General features: G+C 41.7%; 1 protein-coding gene across 7 annotated transcripts in view; it reads left to right on the top strand.

Annotated features, from left to right (window-relative positions):
* Positions 1-5,921: 5,921 nt before the first annotated feature.
* The window catches only part of RHBDD1 (rhomboid domain containing 1), a 151,345-nt gene continuing 140,593 nt past the window's right edge, over positions 5,922-16,673 (top strand). For 3 of the 7 annotated variants that reach the window (XR_007517992.1, XM_049888361.1, XM_049888358.1), the window contains exons 1-2: positions 5,924-6,086; positions 14,277-14,363. The gene's annotated coding sequence lies outside the window, so the exon portion shown is untranslated. Of the gene's footprint in view, positions 6,087-10,946; positions 11,515-14,276; positions 14,364-16,673 lie in introns of those variants that run through there. The other 4 variants (XM_049888363.1, XM_049888360.1, XM_049888359.1 and 1 more) reach the window with 4 other exon arrangements.

Genomic DNA, 16,673 nt, shown 5'->3' on the forward strand with positions numbered 1-16,673 from the left:
CAGGACATAAAAGACCTGTACAAAGAAAACCACAAAACACTATTGCAAGAAACCAAAAGAGACCTACATAAATGGAAAAACATACCATGCTTATGGACTGGAAGACTCAACATTGTGAAAATGTCAGTTCTACCCAAAGTGATCTACAGATACAATGCAATCTGATCCAAATACCAACAGCATTCTTTAACGAGATGGAAAATCTAATCACCAACTTTATATGGAAAGGAAAGAGGCCCTGGATAAGCAAAGCATTATTGAAGAAAAAGAACAAAGTAGGAGGCCTCACACTGCCTGATCTCAGAACATACTATACAGCCATGGTAGTGAAACAGCCTAATACTGGTACAGTGACAGACACATAGACCAATGGAACAGAATCAAGAACCCAGACATAAATTCGTCCACCTATGGCCAGCTGATCTTTGACAAAGTACCAAAGTCTATTAAATGGGGAAGACAGTCTTTTTACCAAATGATGCTGGCAGAACTGGATGTTCATCTGTAAAAAAATGAAACAGGATCCACACCTCACTCTGTGATGGTTAAGATTGTGTGTCAACTTGGCTGGGCCATGATTCTCAGTGTTTTGGCAGTTGAATCATGTGATCACTTCCCTGTCGAACTCTGATATGTGATCACCCCAGTGATGGAATCTGCTGAGTGGTACTGGCGGTGGTGGGGTCTGTGATGGCTCATTGCCCCCTCAGCCTTCATTTCTCCACCTTCTACCACCTACTTCCTTCCTGCTCACTTTGCAAATTTTGTTGGCTTGTTCTGGATCCAGCAGCTGTCTCTTGTCTGACCTCTGGTACCTGGGACTTAAGCTAGCAGCTTACCTGCCCATCTTGGGATTTATTGATCTTCACGTCCTGCGAGCAAGAGTCCTGATCCCCAGCCTGCCAATCTTGGGTTCACCAGCTCCTGCAGCTACTTGAATCAAGAGAAATCTTGTGGTCTTGCCTGCCAACCTTGGGGATTCCTTGACCTTCAGAGCCTGTGAGTGGGAGCCCTGCTCTCTAATCTGCTCATCTTGGGTTCACCAGCTTCTGCAGCTCTGTGAATTGGGAAAAGCTTGTATCCTGATCCAAGGACTTGGGACATCCCAACCCCTACAATCAGGTGAGCTGTTTTCCTTGATATAAATCTGTATATATTTATACACTTTACTGGTTTTGCTTCTCTAGAGAACTCAGCCTAAAACACACACCATACATGAAAACAAACTCAAAATGGATCAAAGACCTAAATATAAAACCTAAAATGATAAAGATCATGGAAGGAAAAATAGGGACAAAGCTATGTGTGCTAACACGTGGCATAAATCCAACACAAACCATAACTAACAATGCACAAACACCACAAGAGAAACTAGATACCTGGGAGCTCCTAAAAACTAAACACTTAAGCTCATCAAAAGACTTCACCAAAAGAGCAAAAGGAGAACCTACAGACTTGGAAAAAATTATGTCTAGGACATATCTGTCTTAGTTATCTAGTGCTGCTATAACAGAGATACAAGTGGATGGCTTTAACAAAGAGAAATTTATTTCCTCACAGTAAAGTAGGCTAAAAGTTCAAATTCAGGGCATCGGCTCCAGGGGAAGGCTTCTCCCTCTGTCAGCTCTGAAGGCAGGTCCTTCTTATCAGTCTTCCCCTGGACTAGAAGCTTCTCTGCAAAGGACATGCTCCTTTCCTGGCACTGCTTTCTTGGTGGTATGAGGTCCCTCATCTCTCTGCTTGCTTCCCTCTTTTATATCCCAAAAGAAACTGGCTTGGGACACAATCCAATCCAGTAGATTTTGAGTCCTGATTCATCAACACAACTGTCGCCCATCCCTGCTCATTAACATCATAGAGGCAGGATTTACAACACACAGGAAAATCACATCAGATGATAAAATGGTGGACAGTCACATGATAATGGGGAATCATGGTCCAGCCAAACTGATATGCACATTTTTGGAGGACACAATTCAATCCATGACAATATCCAACAAGGGTCTAATCTCTAATCTCTATGGAATACTTCAACATCTCACTAACAAAAAGACAAATATCCCAATTACAAAATAGGCAAAGGATATGAATAGACACTTCACCAAAGAAGACACTCAGGCAGCTAACACACAAATGAGGAAATGATCACAGTCATTAGCCATTAGCCAAATGCAAATCAAAACTACTGTGAGATACCATCTCATCCTGACATTACTGGTACTAATCAAAAAAGGAGGAAATAACAAATGTTGGAGAGGTCTTGAGGACACTGGAACTCTTATGCACTGCTGGTGGGAATGTAAAATGGTACAACCACTATAGAAAATAATATGGTACCTCCTTGAAAAGCTAGAAATAGAAATACCATTCCATCCAGCAATCCCACTCCTAGGAATATATCCTAGAGAAATAAGAGCTGTCATATGAGTAGACATATGCAAATTCATGTTCCTTGAGGCATTATTCACAATAGCAAAAAGATGGAAACAACCTAAGTGCCTATCAATAGATAAATGGATAAACAAATCATGGCATATACACATAATGGAATACTAAAAACCCAAAACCCACTGCTGTGGAGTCAATTCCGACTCATAGAGACCCTATAGGACAGAGCAGAACTGCCTCGTAGAGTTTCCAAGGAGAGCCTGGCAGATTCGAACTGCCAACCTTTTGGTTAGCAGCTGTAGCACTTAACCACTACGCCACCAGGGGTTCCAATGAAATCCTACACAACAATAAAGAACAATGACGAATCCATGAAACATCCCACAACAGGGATGAATCTGGAGGGCGTTATACTGAGTGAAATAAGTCACACACACACACAAAGAATATAAATTTTTGCTGTCACTAATGTGGTCTAATGAGTACTAGTTAGGCTGACAGTGTCATTCAAGGTTTTTATATAATTACTGCTTTTCTGTCTAGTTGTTCTCTGCATCATTGAGAGTGGGCTACTGAAATCTCCATCTATTACTGTTGAATTGTCTATCTCTCCATTTAGTTTTGTCAGTTTTTGCTTCATGTATTTGGGACTCTGCTGTTGGGTACATATACATTTCTAATTATGTTTTGACTTATTGACCCTTTTATTTTATTAATGTCTTCATCTCTAGAAATAATTATCTTAAAATTGATTTTGTCTGATATTAATGTTGTGGTTGAGCCAGTTCTGCCACCTGTGAACTGAACAGAACGTATCCATAGGGTTTTCAAGGCTGTGTGACCTTTTGAAAGTAGATCACCAGGCCTGTCTTCCAAGGAGCCTCTGGGTGAGTTTGATCCACCAGTCTTTCAGTTAGTAGCTGAGTGCTTAGCCTCTGGATGAGTTTGAACCACCAATCTTTTGGTTAGTAGCTGAGTGCTTAACCATTTGTGTTATCCAGGGACTTCTGATATGGCCCTTCCAAATCTCTTAAGTTACTTTATGCACGGTCAATCGCTGTTAAGTGCAGTTGTTGTTGGTCTTATTATCATCAGCATACTACATGATGCAATTTTGCACTCCCTTGTATAGTTCTTAAATTGTTCAATTTGTAGGCTTTTTCTTAAGAAAATATGTATTTTTTTTTATCATTTTTATGTATCTTTTGGTACAATGTTAAACCTAATGACAATCAATACTTGATTCATTAAAAGCGATTGGTTAGAGACCAAAACAATTTCCTCCTTTGAAGAAAATCCAGCTATGTATTCGCTGCACAGCACTCTTGCCTGATACCCTCTCACCTTCAGTTGCAGTTTTGAAAGCTGAATACGATACCTGGTGGCCTTCCTGCCAGTTCAAATCCTGGATTTATGAACTGTATAAGAAAGGCTACTACCATAACTTTTCTGTTTCTATACAAGAACCATGTTTTAGGAAGCCTCACTTAAATCAGATGGCTTAATCCCAGTTATCGTTGCCTCTCCTGCACACCTTTGGTAAACTAGAAAAGCATTTAGATCATTAGGCATGTCTTAGACATACTGCACAATGTGCATAACGTTGCTTTTTCTCATGATTAAGATACATGACGATTTTCCAGCTTTTAAGAATCACCTTACAGGGTAACATAAAAATTTCATACCTTTTATGTTCCAAGAACTTATTCTTGCATTAATTCCCTGGTATTTTTAGCCTCGCCTCAATGAAAGGACGCTGCTGACTGCCCCATATGTTAATGTCTAAGTATGTAATTATTATTCAAGTGACGCTTGTCAACGTAAATAGGGCTTGAGCATGATACAGCATGCTAATTTCAATAGGACATTAAAAAAAAAATCCAGTCTTACTCAATGAATCATATAGGACAAAAGGTCATTTTTAAAAAGCAGAATTTTTCTGTCCTTCATGTCCATAAAATCTTTCACTGATATTTGAAATCGGATATAAGTGCCTACATATAGTTTTAATCGCTCTATATAATTACATTTATATGAAATTACTGACTTAAGACTTCTTGATTTGTGGCCCTCTTAAGATCATCCCTGTATTTGATGTATTATGATTAGGATAAGAAAAATGATGTAATTACAGAAAGGTGCAGTGTGTATTAAGAGAGTAGAAGGTAGGATTAGAGTTGAATTCATGCATATGATCATGGATCAGAAAGTTGAGACCCCTGCCCTCTGAGAAATTATATTTATTTTTTTCCTGGGAAAACACAAAATGTTTCCATACGCAATTCACCGTCTTTATTTTTTCCAGTTCAGTTGACATCCTATTTCCAGGAATACAGTTTCTCCTCGTCAGTCAAGCTTCCTGATCAGCATCCTGCTTTTAGAAGAATAGGGGAATTTTTATAAAACCCAAGGAATATATACTTGCAATTTGATAATTTTCTCTTTTACTGGAAAGTCTGTTATATACCCTGTACAGAAGCCAAATTTTCATTTAAATTTCAAATTCCAAAATAAACATTTCTATAAATAGTGGCTGAGTGTGACTAGCTCTTCCAATACACAATAACACAGCAACAAAGATAATCAAAAAACTTTTTGATTTGGGTTTTGCTGTAGTAGACTAGCTGAACTCCGATTTCCAATAAACATGGAGCAGCATAAAACTACCATCTCCTGCGTTTACATTCTTCCTTGTAAAAAGCAATTTTTCTCCTAGTTGTAACAAAATTTTCTATCAAATAGTAAGCTGTGTTTTTTCCGTATCGTATGAAAAAACACAGCATTCCAATATTTAACTTAACCTGACACCTACAACTGAACATGAAACTTGTTCCACAGCAGAAACAGAAAATTAAAATGTCATCAAACGACACACCAAAAGACCTAACACGTAAAGTTCTTGTAATAGGCAAGCAGATTAAGAAATGCAGCCTGGGACCTAAACTCTGAGGAGTGAAAGGTACACCCATGACCCTGTTTGGCTGGCTTCCTTCACAAGCCGCTACTGCTGAACAGCTCTCACGCTGGCTGTTGATAACTCATGGGGGTTGGTGCTTGTCTCTCGCACCACCCACTTCACAGGCGTTATCTGAGAGCTCCACGCTGCACCAGCCCCCGACCTGGAGCCTGGGCTGGGCCAAGGGCAGAGCTTGTCTGCTGCGCCGGGGCCAGGACGCGGGGGCCCGCCGGCCGCGAGGACACAGCTCCCGGCGTGCCCCGCGCGGCCCACTTTCTCCCCACGTCGAGCCCAGAACGCGGGCCATTCCTACGCTTTACGTGTGATAGGCGACCAACTTATGACAGGAAGTAGCATTATCCACGTTCCACACGGAGCTCTGAGGCTGAGTAGTGGGTGTGAGCTCTCCTCATTGCGCCCGGCCCCCGACGTTCCCCCGCTGCCCCCTCAGGGCCTCTCCCAGGCACGACCGAGGCACGCGCCCAGTAGGCCTAGCCCGCGGCGAGGAGAGGGCGGGCGTGCACAAATAGACTGGGCATGCGCCGTGGCCGGGTAGTCCGCTTTACGGTCTCGCTTCACCGCCCCCTCAGCTACGCTAGTGGCCTCGCGAGGCCGTCCACGCCTCTACCCTGCTCCCCCCTCAGGCGGTGAGGAGCGGGAGCGTCTTGGTTCGATGGCCCGAGCGTGATGACGCACGTACGTGCGAACGAAGACGTGGAGACGCAAGCAAGCTGTCCCGAGTGTGAGTTTCCGCGTCTGTTTGGCTGCGGTCCTGCCGTCGGCTCTGAGCGGTGTTTTTTCCGTGGCCGCGGATGCCGGCGGCGGGCCGGGAGCAGCGGTGCCACGGGCTGCGCCTCCCGGGGGCCGCGGCGGGGGCGGGGTGGGGCGCAGCGTCCTCTTCCGGGACACTTTAAACAGGCCTAGAGCGGGGGCAAGTGGAGCCCTGGTTGCGCAGTCGTTAAGAGCGCGGTTGCTAACCCAAAGGTGGGCAGTTCGAATCCACCAGCTGCTCCTTGAAAACCCTTTGGGGCAGTTCTGCTCTGTCCTGTAGGGTCGCTATGAGTCGGACTCGACCCCGCGGCAACGGTTTAGAGTGGGGAGGGCGTTGCCTGGAGCGAGACAACTGGTGGCCCTTGGCCCCCTCCTCTCCGTCTTATCCCTGCTCCAGGCTGCACCTCGTCGGGAACGAGAGGCACTGGGAGGGTGAAGTTGGCCTTGTGGGAGTTGTAGAAGATTCTCTGTGAAAGCAGGAGGTCTAAAGTTAAACCTTGCAGTTTCAGGCGCTCTCGGGACAGTAACTTTATATTTCTGTGAACAAGTGAGTGACAAACAGGAATAAGTTCAGTAGTGGTATTTTACATAATAGGCGACAGAAAATTCGCCTAAGTGAATTTAAGCCTTTTCTGCCCAAATATTAAAAACCTTTTGATAGATATCTCCCAAAACACTTGTTTATCTAAATGGAGCGTAAACTTTTTGGAAGACTCGGTTACTGTGAAAATAAGTTATTGCACGTAGTCATGATTAAGGCATCCAGGTTCACTTTGCGATACCCTCAAACGTTGCCTTAAATTGTTTTTTAGTTTTTCTTTTTTTGGTCGAGTTTCTCTCATTTGTATGTTATTTTTTGCTGCTTCCAATAAACATTAAAAGCTTCTACCCTATTACTAGCCTAGTGTGGCTTGGGAAGCAAATAAAATTGCTTCCTAAAGTGTCCCAGGGCAGTTACCATCAGCATCATATGGGAAGTTGTGGGAAATGCAGTTTGGGCTATTAATCCAGACAGAATCAGAAATCTATTTCTACAGACCCTTTGGTCCCAATGCACCTGGGCACTAAAGTTTGAGAGCTATTGGCTTGGTGATTAAGAATACCCGTTGTAGGAGTCACAGTAGGGAATTTGAATCCAGGTGAAGAATTTCCTAGATGTGGAACCTTGGACGAATTACTTAAATAGTGCTTTATAGGGCTACAAGTATTCAGTGAGAAGGTGTACAAAAAAAAAAAATGTTATTGAATTTGTTTGAACTGCATAAAAGTACGTAGACTGTACTGGAAGGATTCTTCCTTAGGGTAGGTACTAGTGGTATTGCGCAGATTTTACCCATTGCCATCGAGTTAATTCCGACTCACAGCAACCCTATAGGACGGAGGAGAACTACCTCATAGGGTTTCCAAGGGGTGGCTGGTGGATCCCAACTGCCGACCCTTTGGTTAGCGGCTGAACTCTTAACCACCGCGCCACCAGATATTTGTTGTTAGGTGCCGTTGAGTCAGTTTTACCTCATAGCAACCCCATGTACAACAGAGTGAAACACAGCCCTGTCTTGTGCCATCCTCATTATTGTTATTATGCTTGAGACCATTGTTGCAGCCACAGTGTGAATCCATCTCCTTGAGGGTCTTGTTCTTTTTCACTGACCCTCTACCAAGAATGATGTCCACGGTATATTCAGTATTCTTCACCGCAGTTGTAATTCAAAGGCATCAATTCTTTGGTTTTCCTTATTCATTGTCCAGCTTTCACGTGTATATGAGGCAATTGAAAACACCATGACTTCGGTCAGGAGCACCTTAGTCCTCAAAGTGACATCTTTGCTTTTTGATAGTTGAAAAAGATTTTTTGCAGCATATTTGCCCAATGCCATGTGTCCTTTGATTTCTTGACTGCTGCTTCTATGGGCACTGACTGTGGATCCAGGTAAAATGAAATCCTTGACAACTTCAGCCTTTTTCCATTTATCATGATGTTGCTCATTGGTCCAGTTGTGAGGATTTTTGTTTTCTTTATGTTGAGGTGTAATCCATACTGAAGGCTGTGGTCTTTGATCCTCATTAGTAAGTGCTTCAGGTCCTCTTCAGTTTCAGCAAGCAGCGTTCTGTCATCTGTGTAATGCAGGTTGTTAATGAATCTTCATCCAGTCCTGATGCCCCATTCTTCAGTCCAGCTTCTCAGATTATTTGCTTAGCATGCAGATTGAAAAAGCATGGTGAAAGGATGCAACCCTGACTGACACCTTTCCTGACTTTAAACCACACAATATGCCCTTGTTCCATTTGAACGGCTGCCTCTTGATCTGTGTACAGGTACTTCATGAGCACGATTAAGTGTTCTGGAATTCCCATTCTTCACAGTGTTGTCTATAATTTGTTATGATCCACACAGTCAAATGTTTGCATAGTCAGTAAAGCACAGGTAAACAACTTTCTGGTATTGTCTGCTTTCAGCCAGGATCCATCTGACATCAGCAGTGATATCCCTGGTTCCGCGTCCTCTGCTGAATCCAGCTAGAATTTCTGGCAGTTCCTTGTCGATGTACTGCTGCAGCCACTTTTGAATGATCTTCAGAAAAATTTTACTCACATGTGATATTAATGATATTCGATAGTTTCTGCATTTGTTGGATCACCTTTCTTTGGAATAGGCATAAATACGAATTTCTTCCAGTTGGTTGGCCAGGTAGCTATCTTCCAAATTTCTTGACGTAGATGAGTGAGCACTTCCAGCGCTATATCCGTTTGTTGAAACATCTCAGCTGGTATTCCATTAATTCTTGGGGCCTTGTTTTTCACCAATACCTTCATGCAGTTTGGACTTCTTCCTTCAGTACCGTTGGTTCTTGATTATATGCTACCTCCTGAAATGATTGAATGTCGACCAATTCTTTTTGGTACAGCGACTGTGTGTATTTTCTCCATCTTCTTTTGATGCTTTCTGGGTCTTTCAGTATTTTGCCCATAGAATCCTTCAGTATTGCAACTCGAGGCTTGGATTTTTTTTTTTTTTTTTTTCCCAGTTCTTTCAGCTTGAGAAATGCTGAGCTTGTTCTTCCCTTTTGGTTTTCTAACTCCAGGTCTTTGCCCGTTATGTTACTTTACTTTGAAATCTTCTGTTCAGCTCTTTTACTTTATTATTCCTTCCATTCACTGTAGCTACTTGACATTCAAGAGCAAGTTTCAGAGTCTCTTCTGACATCCATTTTGGTCTTTCTTTCCTGTCTTTTTAATGACCTCTTGCTTTCTTCCAGCATGACATCCTTGATGTCATGCCACAGCTCACCTGGTCTTCAGTCATTAGTGTTCAAAGTGTCAAATCTATTCTTGAGATGGTCTCTAAACTCAGGTGGGATATACTCATGGTTAGACTTTGGCTCTTGTGGACTTGCTCTGATTTTCTTCAGCTTCAGCTTGAACTTAATGTGAGCACTTGATGGTCCATTCTGCAGTCGTCGGTCCCTGGCCTTGTTCTGACTGATGATATTGAGCTTTTCCATTGTTTCTTTCCACAGATATAGTTGATTTCATTCCTGTGTATTGCATCTGGTGAGGCCCACGTGTATAGTCACTGTTTATGTTGGTGAAAAAAGGTGTTTGCAGTGAAGAAATCTTTGGTCTTATAAAATTCCATCATGTGATCTCTGGCATCGTTTCTGTCCCCAAGACTGTGTTTTCCAACTACCAGTCCTTCTTTGTTTCCAACTTTCGCATTTCAATCACTAATAATTATCAATGCCTCCCAGTTGCATGTTCAATCAATTTCAGACTGCAGAAGTTGGCAAAAATCTTCAATTTCTTCATCTGTGGCCTTAGTGATTCGTGCATAAATTTGAATAATAGTCATTTTAACTGGTCTTCCTTGTAGGTGTATGGATATTATTCTACTGCTGACAGTGTTGTACTTCAGGATAGATCTTAAAATGTTTTCTTTGACAATGAATGCAATGCCATTCTTCTTCAATTTGTCATTCCCAGCATAGTAGACCATATGATTGTCTGATTCAGAATGGCCAATACCAGTCCATTTTCAGCTCACTAATGCCTAGGGTATTGATGTTTATGCGTTCCATTTCATTTTTGACGATTTCCAATTGTCCTAAATTTAGACTTTGTACATTTCACGTTCCAATTATTAATGGATGTTTGCAGCTGTTTCTTCTCATTTTGGGTCTTGCCACATCAGCAAATGAAGGCCCTGAAAGCTTGATCCCATCCACGTCATCAAGGTCAACTGTTCTTTAAGGAGGCAGCTCTTCCAGCTTTCTTTTGAGTGCCTTCCAACCCGAGGGACTCATCTTCTGTCACTATATTAGATAGTGTTCCGCTGCTATTAATAAGGTTTTCACTGGCTAATTCTTTTTTTTCAGAAGTAGGCCATCAGGTCCTTCTTCCTAGTGTATGTTAGTTTGGAAGCTCCACCGAAATCTGTCTGCTATGGGTGACCCTCCTGGTATTTGAATACTGATGTCATAGCTTCCTGCATCTCAGCAACACGCAAGCCCCCACGATATTACAAACTGACAGGCGTATGGGGGCCAGATATTAGAGGGCATTTTATTTATTTTTTTCTGGATTCTCAGCTCTGGATAGTCAAAGTTGTTGGGTGCAGAATACTCAGTTAAAAGTTATAGCAGTATGTAACTTATTGTGGCTGTCATAGTTTTTAAGAATAACATTATTTGTAACCATGTTAAAGTGTAGTTTTTAATTCTTTGGCTTTCTGGTCTCTTTTACTTAGTTATCCCTCTCTCTGACCCAGAATTTGGTAAAAAAGGTACGGTGGATAACTGATCAGAGGTAAGCAGTAGGCTTTGAGTAGGTGATATGGAGCAGTGAATTAAAAGCAAGAGACGAGGCTGAAGATATTCTTATCCTTCTTATATGTCATACAGCTCCATGATAGCAAACCATATCAAACCAAACCTGCTGCCGTCAAGTCAATTCCAACTCATAGTAACTCTGTAGGACAAAGTGGAACTGCCCCATAGGGTTTTCAGGGAGTGGCTGGTGGATTCCAACGGCCAACCTTTTGGTTAGCAGAAGTAGCTCTTAACCACTGTGCCATCGGGGCTCCCATGATAGCAGAGAAGGCCTCATACCCACCCTCTGTACCTCCATTTTCTGGATGGGTCACAGGAGTTAATTAGATGTGCCCTCAAACTGCTGTTTTTTCAGTTTGCCAACTGCACTGTTTTCTCACAACTTTTCCCTCTGTTTTCAGCAGGCCAGTGTGGAAGGAGAAGAAAAAAAATTTAGGATTTGAAGCAGATGCAAAAGCCTAGACTCATTCCAATGTTGAGAAAAGTCAGTGCCATACTGTGGCCTAAGCAGCATGTCACTTTGACTAGAGCACGCTGCTCCTGAGGCCACGTCATGGCTCCTGGAAAATGCGAGTAAGGGAGTTTTCAGATAAACAAGGGTCACTTTGGCTATCAGCTTCTGTAAATGATCTGTTAACCCTGTTGTGGGCTGTCAAGCCCATTCTGACTCCATAGCGACCCCATGTCACCAAATTAATGCTGTCCCATCATGAAGCAGTTGTGTTTCAAAGGTTCCAAACTTTTCTTCTCTGTGTCTTAGAAATCAAAAACCAAACCCTCTGCCATCGAGTCGATTCTGATTCATAGTGACACTTACCTTTAGGTTAGCAGTCCAGTACCTTAACTGCTGTGCCACCAGGGCTCCTTCCTATGTCTGAGAGGCACACCTGTTACTGTGGTTATGGGTCAGGCTGACTTTCCTTTGAATCCTGCCCCTGCTAAGTACTGGTTGTGTTCATTAGAAAGTTTCCTCCTTCCAGCCTTCACTTTCTCTTCTATAAAGTAGAGGCTATAGGGTGTGCCTACTTCAGGCCATAGAATTAAGTGAAATAATGTACAAAACCTGTCTACCAGGTGTTAGACATAGAGGCTCAATAACTGTTGCGTGTTAGGAAGAGAAAAAAGATACGAATCACCTCCAGCCTAACTTCTCCACCCTATTTATTGCCTCATGGTATTTCTATAAATGAAGTAATTTTGCTGTTACTTAAGTGCACTGCTTTTCTTTTGAAATGATGAAGGATATTGAAGTGAAGAATCAAAGCTTTCACATTGTTGTGAATAAGAGAAAACAAACACTAGGGGAAAGTTCCAACTCTGAATGCAGTAGCAAAGCACTGTCTTCACTTTTATCATCACAACAGAACAACTTCTGTAAATTGTTTTGGGTGTTTACTAGAAGGTCAAGGTCAGGGGATGATTAATACTCAAGTATTTTCAGTTAGTAAATGGGAACAGTCAGCTATAGGAGTTGCTGTGTTACTAGGAGATGCGGCAGCCCTGGAAACCTACATCAGAATATTAGAAAACGCTGGTAGCCCCGAGTTCGTTACTATAGTTCAGTATGGATGCTTAATGATAGCGAAGTGAAAAATTTCATGTCCCATTTTTAAGACCAGTGATACAAATCTCTTGTATCTATTTTTGTGAATGTATATATTTTATATTATTATATGAACATGGAAAATACTTGAAAATATTCTGAAACAGTTGCTGTCGGTTGATTCCCACTTATGGTGACACCAAGTGTGTCAGAGTAGAACTGTGCTCCATAAGGTATTTAATGGCTAATATTTTGGAACTAGAAGGCCAGGATTTCTTCCAAGGTGCCTCTGGGTGGACTCGAACTTCCAGCCTTTCAGTAGCAGCTGAAGTGCGTTAACTCTTTGTACCATCCGAGGACTCCATAATACTAGGCCATAAGTTTTGTTACTTGGCAGTGAGTTGTAATATGGGAGGGATCAAGTATGGGAGGAATTGATTGTGCATTTACGTAAAGCATGTGTATGTAAAAATCCTTTAAAAAACATGTAAAAGATAGAAACAAGTTTTTAAAAAGAGAGATTTCCTTTTATGTTGCAGTTAGAGTCATCTAATGAGTGTTCTTCAAATTTTTAGTAGGAACCCTCTTAAAGGAAATCATTCCTCTTAAACAAAACCATGCTGTGCAGGTCAGGAGCTGAGGGCTCTAGTGGAAGTGAGGTTAAAGGACAGGCCCTGCCTGCTGACACTCCTCTGAAACCTTGGAGACTGTACCCAGCTGTGTCCAGAAAACCTAGAGTTCTCGAGAATGCAGCGAGACACCTCGTCTGCTTAAAGAAATCCCCTGGAGAACTATAACAAAAAAGCAGTGGCATTAAGAATTCTTGCAAGTGGGATTCACAAACTTGTTCTGAAGACAAATCCTGAGGTTTACAGCAATGTCACCATGTGTATGGCTTCTCATGCAGGGGAGTGAGCGATTATTAAAAAAAAAATCCTTCCTGCAATCTGACCCGTAGTTTACAACAGAGGATTCCATGTTCATTTTAAAATGCATCCTTTTTTTTTTTTTTAAGCTCCTCTAAGTTGTGACAGCTGTATCACTATTAAAAGCTATTTAGTATTTTAACTGACTGTTGCTTAGCATTACAGAAGACTCTGGGAGAAAGAAAGGAAGAGTAATGAAAATGCGTTACTTGTGTTTACCTGCGTTACATGTGTTTAGGGTCCCTTCGTTTTTTTTGTTGTTGTATGAAAGCAGCTGGTTTGGATTTATGTGGTAAAGTATTTTTTAAATAGTTAATTTTTAGTTAATAATGAGCTTTCATAAGAAAAATAATTATAAATGCTCAGTATTTGTTAGATTGTTATTAACAGTGGTAGTGATAATATTACGTTGTCTTTTTTTTTTTTTTTTCCACACATTGAGGAGGGTTTCCTGGTGACAGCTGGGGTGTGGGGGAGGGGGAGTCACTTCAGTCAGCCAGCTGCCCTGTGCAGTCACGATGGCGCTGTTTCAAAGCCTGTGGATAATTTTGGCTGTATTCCTAAAAGAAAGTGGATTGGATTTCTGGGAAGCAGTAAATAGTGTGCAAGAGCCCTTTGGGATCTAGATGATAGCCAACTAACAATGTGTGTGTTCAAGTTTGTGTGTTGGGTAATTCACCGTCTAGTTTCTTGGACATTGTTACATGCACATCATAATTATAAAGCAATAAAACCAAGTTCCTGGGGGTAGGAGGGAAAGGCTCATTACTTTATGGATTGGAAGGGGGAACGGAGAGCAAACTATGGAGGTGTGCGATGTTATCACATAATATTGCTATTTTCTTTATTCTTCACAATCACCCTAGGAAGTAAGTGGAATTTTTCCCATTTATGGATAAAGAAATGGAAGCTCAGCAGGATTGATGATATGAATTGCCCAAGGCCACATACTGGTAAGTGAGGACATCGATATTTGACCCCAGATCTTCTGGCTTCGATTCCAGGAATGTTGTCATTACATCAACAGCTGTCTCTGTGTGGCGTTAACTTGCTTATGCATTTTTAATCCAAAGTCACACTATTAGGATAACTATGAATGAAATTTAGGTACATAATATAATCACTTCAATTTTATATAACTGATATATAGGGGTGTGTATGTGTGTGTGTTGGCAGCTGCTGACAATTTTTTTTTTCTTGAGGAAAAAGTCTCTTGGGCAACACTGAAAGAAATTTCACAACATTCATTAGGTTGTAAATCCCAAGTATTTGTAGTTTTGTAACGAATCTGTTGTGATTCTAAATTTGAACAAATGTAGGAATAAATATTGGGCACACTGCCCATGTAGTCCCTTTCTGCACAGGAAGTTATTCAAGGAGATTTCTTCTTCCTTTCAGGGCATGTTAATTTTTATTAATACAGGTCCTTTTAGCTTTTAAATTTCCAGCCCATAGCTGTTATGTCCAGGAGATGATGACTTAAATCCTTTTATTCTGTGAGATGGCCCCACTGCTTTTCCTTACGAGTTTTCAGGAGTCGTTGCATCTCCCTTCCCATTGTCTACAGGATAATGCCCCCCCTGGAGTATTTTCTTTCTTTCTCTCCCACAACCCGCACAACATATTTAAGATATTTGACACATTATGTACCTATATGTAGTTGTGTGTCAGTGAGCCAATTCTGACTCATAGTGACTCTATAAGACAGAGTGGAACTGTTTCCAAGGCTGTAATCTTTATGGAAGCAGATTGTCACACCTTTCTCCTGTGGAGTGGCTGGTGGGTTCAAACTGCTGACTTTTTGGTTAGCAGCTGAGCAATGTAACCATTGCGCCATCGGCTCCTTAAGGATATAACTTGGAGAGGACTTTTCCTTATTTATCAGAAGTTGCTGTGCTGCTCTTAGCCTTAGTTTTGTGCACTCCTCCTCTTTAAGAGTAGCATACCACTTGTATCAGGTGGACACTTGAGACTGTGTTGGCATCTCCTGTCTGGAGGGGAGGTGGGAGGGTAGAGAGGGTTAGAAACTGGCAAAACGGTCACAAAAGGAGAGACTGGAAGAAGGGAGCGGGCTGTCTCATTAGGGGGAGAGTAAATGGGAGTATGTAGTAAGGTGTATATAAGCTTATATGTGACAGACTGACTTGATTTGTAAACTTTCACTTAAGCACAATAAAAATTATTAAAAAAAAAAAAGAGTAGCATACCTCTTGGAGACCTTTGAGATACTGTCTACTTAACCTCTGTATTTTGGTTTTCCTACGGGCTAAACTGTCCTATAGGGTCGCTATGAGTCAGAATTGACTCGATGGCAGTGGGTTAGAGTGTTATACTCAGTAGAATATGAGAGCTGGTGATTGTCAGAATACAAAACCCTGGGATTCTTGGTAGGGTTCTTTGATTACAAGTTAACTAAGTTGTACAGATGATGTATTCAAGAACAAGTAGTTTATTGTAAGTGCAGAAAACCCCATTGGGCAGTTCTTCTCTGTCACATGGGGTCACTGTGAGTTGGAATCAACTTGGCGGCCCCAACAACAGCAACAACATGCATAAACTCAGAATCTACAGAAAACCAAACCACCAAATATTGGTAAAGATCTGCAGCTAGGTGAGCTGTCAGAGTTTGGGTAGACTACGTAGATCTAGAAAGCTCTTCAAGGTATTGCTTGAAGGATCATCAGCTCCAAAAGATATCAGTCCTAGTGTACAAGTTCCAGATTCCAGGAAGAGTCTTTTATTCCAGCTGTGGTCACTATAGCCCTTGTATCAGTGTAGGAAAGGTCACTTTGATTGACAGTCTTCCAAGACCATATCCAGCGGGGGCAGAGAGTTCCTGTTACTCAAAAAATAAGATATTGACTCTGAGCAAGCAAAAACCTACCACCATTAATTTGTCCCCTACCACCTTAGAGCCCTGGTGGCGCAGTGGTTAAGAACTCGCCTGCCGACCAAAAAAGTCAGCAGTTTAAATCCATCAGCCACTCATTGGAAACCCTATGGGGCAGTTCTGCTCTGTCCTATACCAAACCAAAAACCAAACCCATTGCTGTCGAGTTGATTGTGACTCATAGCGACTCCATGTGACAGAGAAGAACTGCCCCTGTAGGGTCGCTCTAAGTTGGAATTGAGTCAATGGCTATGGAATTGGTTTGCATTTACTAAAAAAAAAAAAAAAAATTTTTTTTTTTTTAATTCACGGACGTCCCAGGTTCTTTGTGGGAACATACACGTCTTTGAAGTGTGGTATGTTTTTTCTCCTC

The sequence above is a fragment of the Elephas maximus genome, chromosome 6, assembly GCF_024166365.1.
Source record: "Elephas maximus indicus isolate mEleMax1 chromosome 6, mEleMax1 primary haplotype, whole genome shotgun sequence".
Taxonomy (NCBI): domain Eukaryota; kingdom Metazoa; phylum Chordata; class Mammalia; order Proboscidea; family Elephantidae; genus Elephas; species Elephas maximus.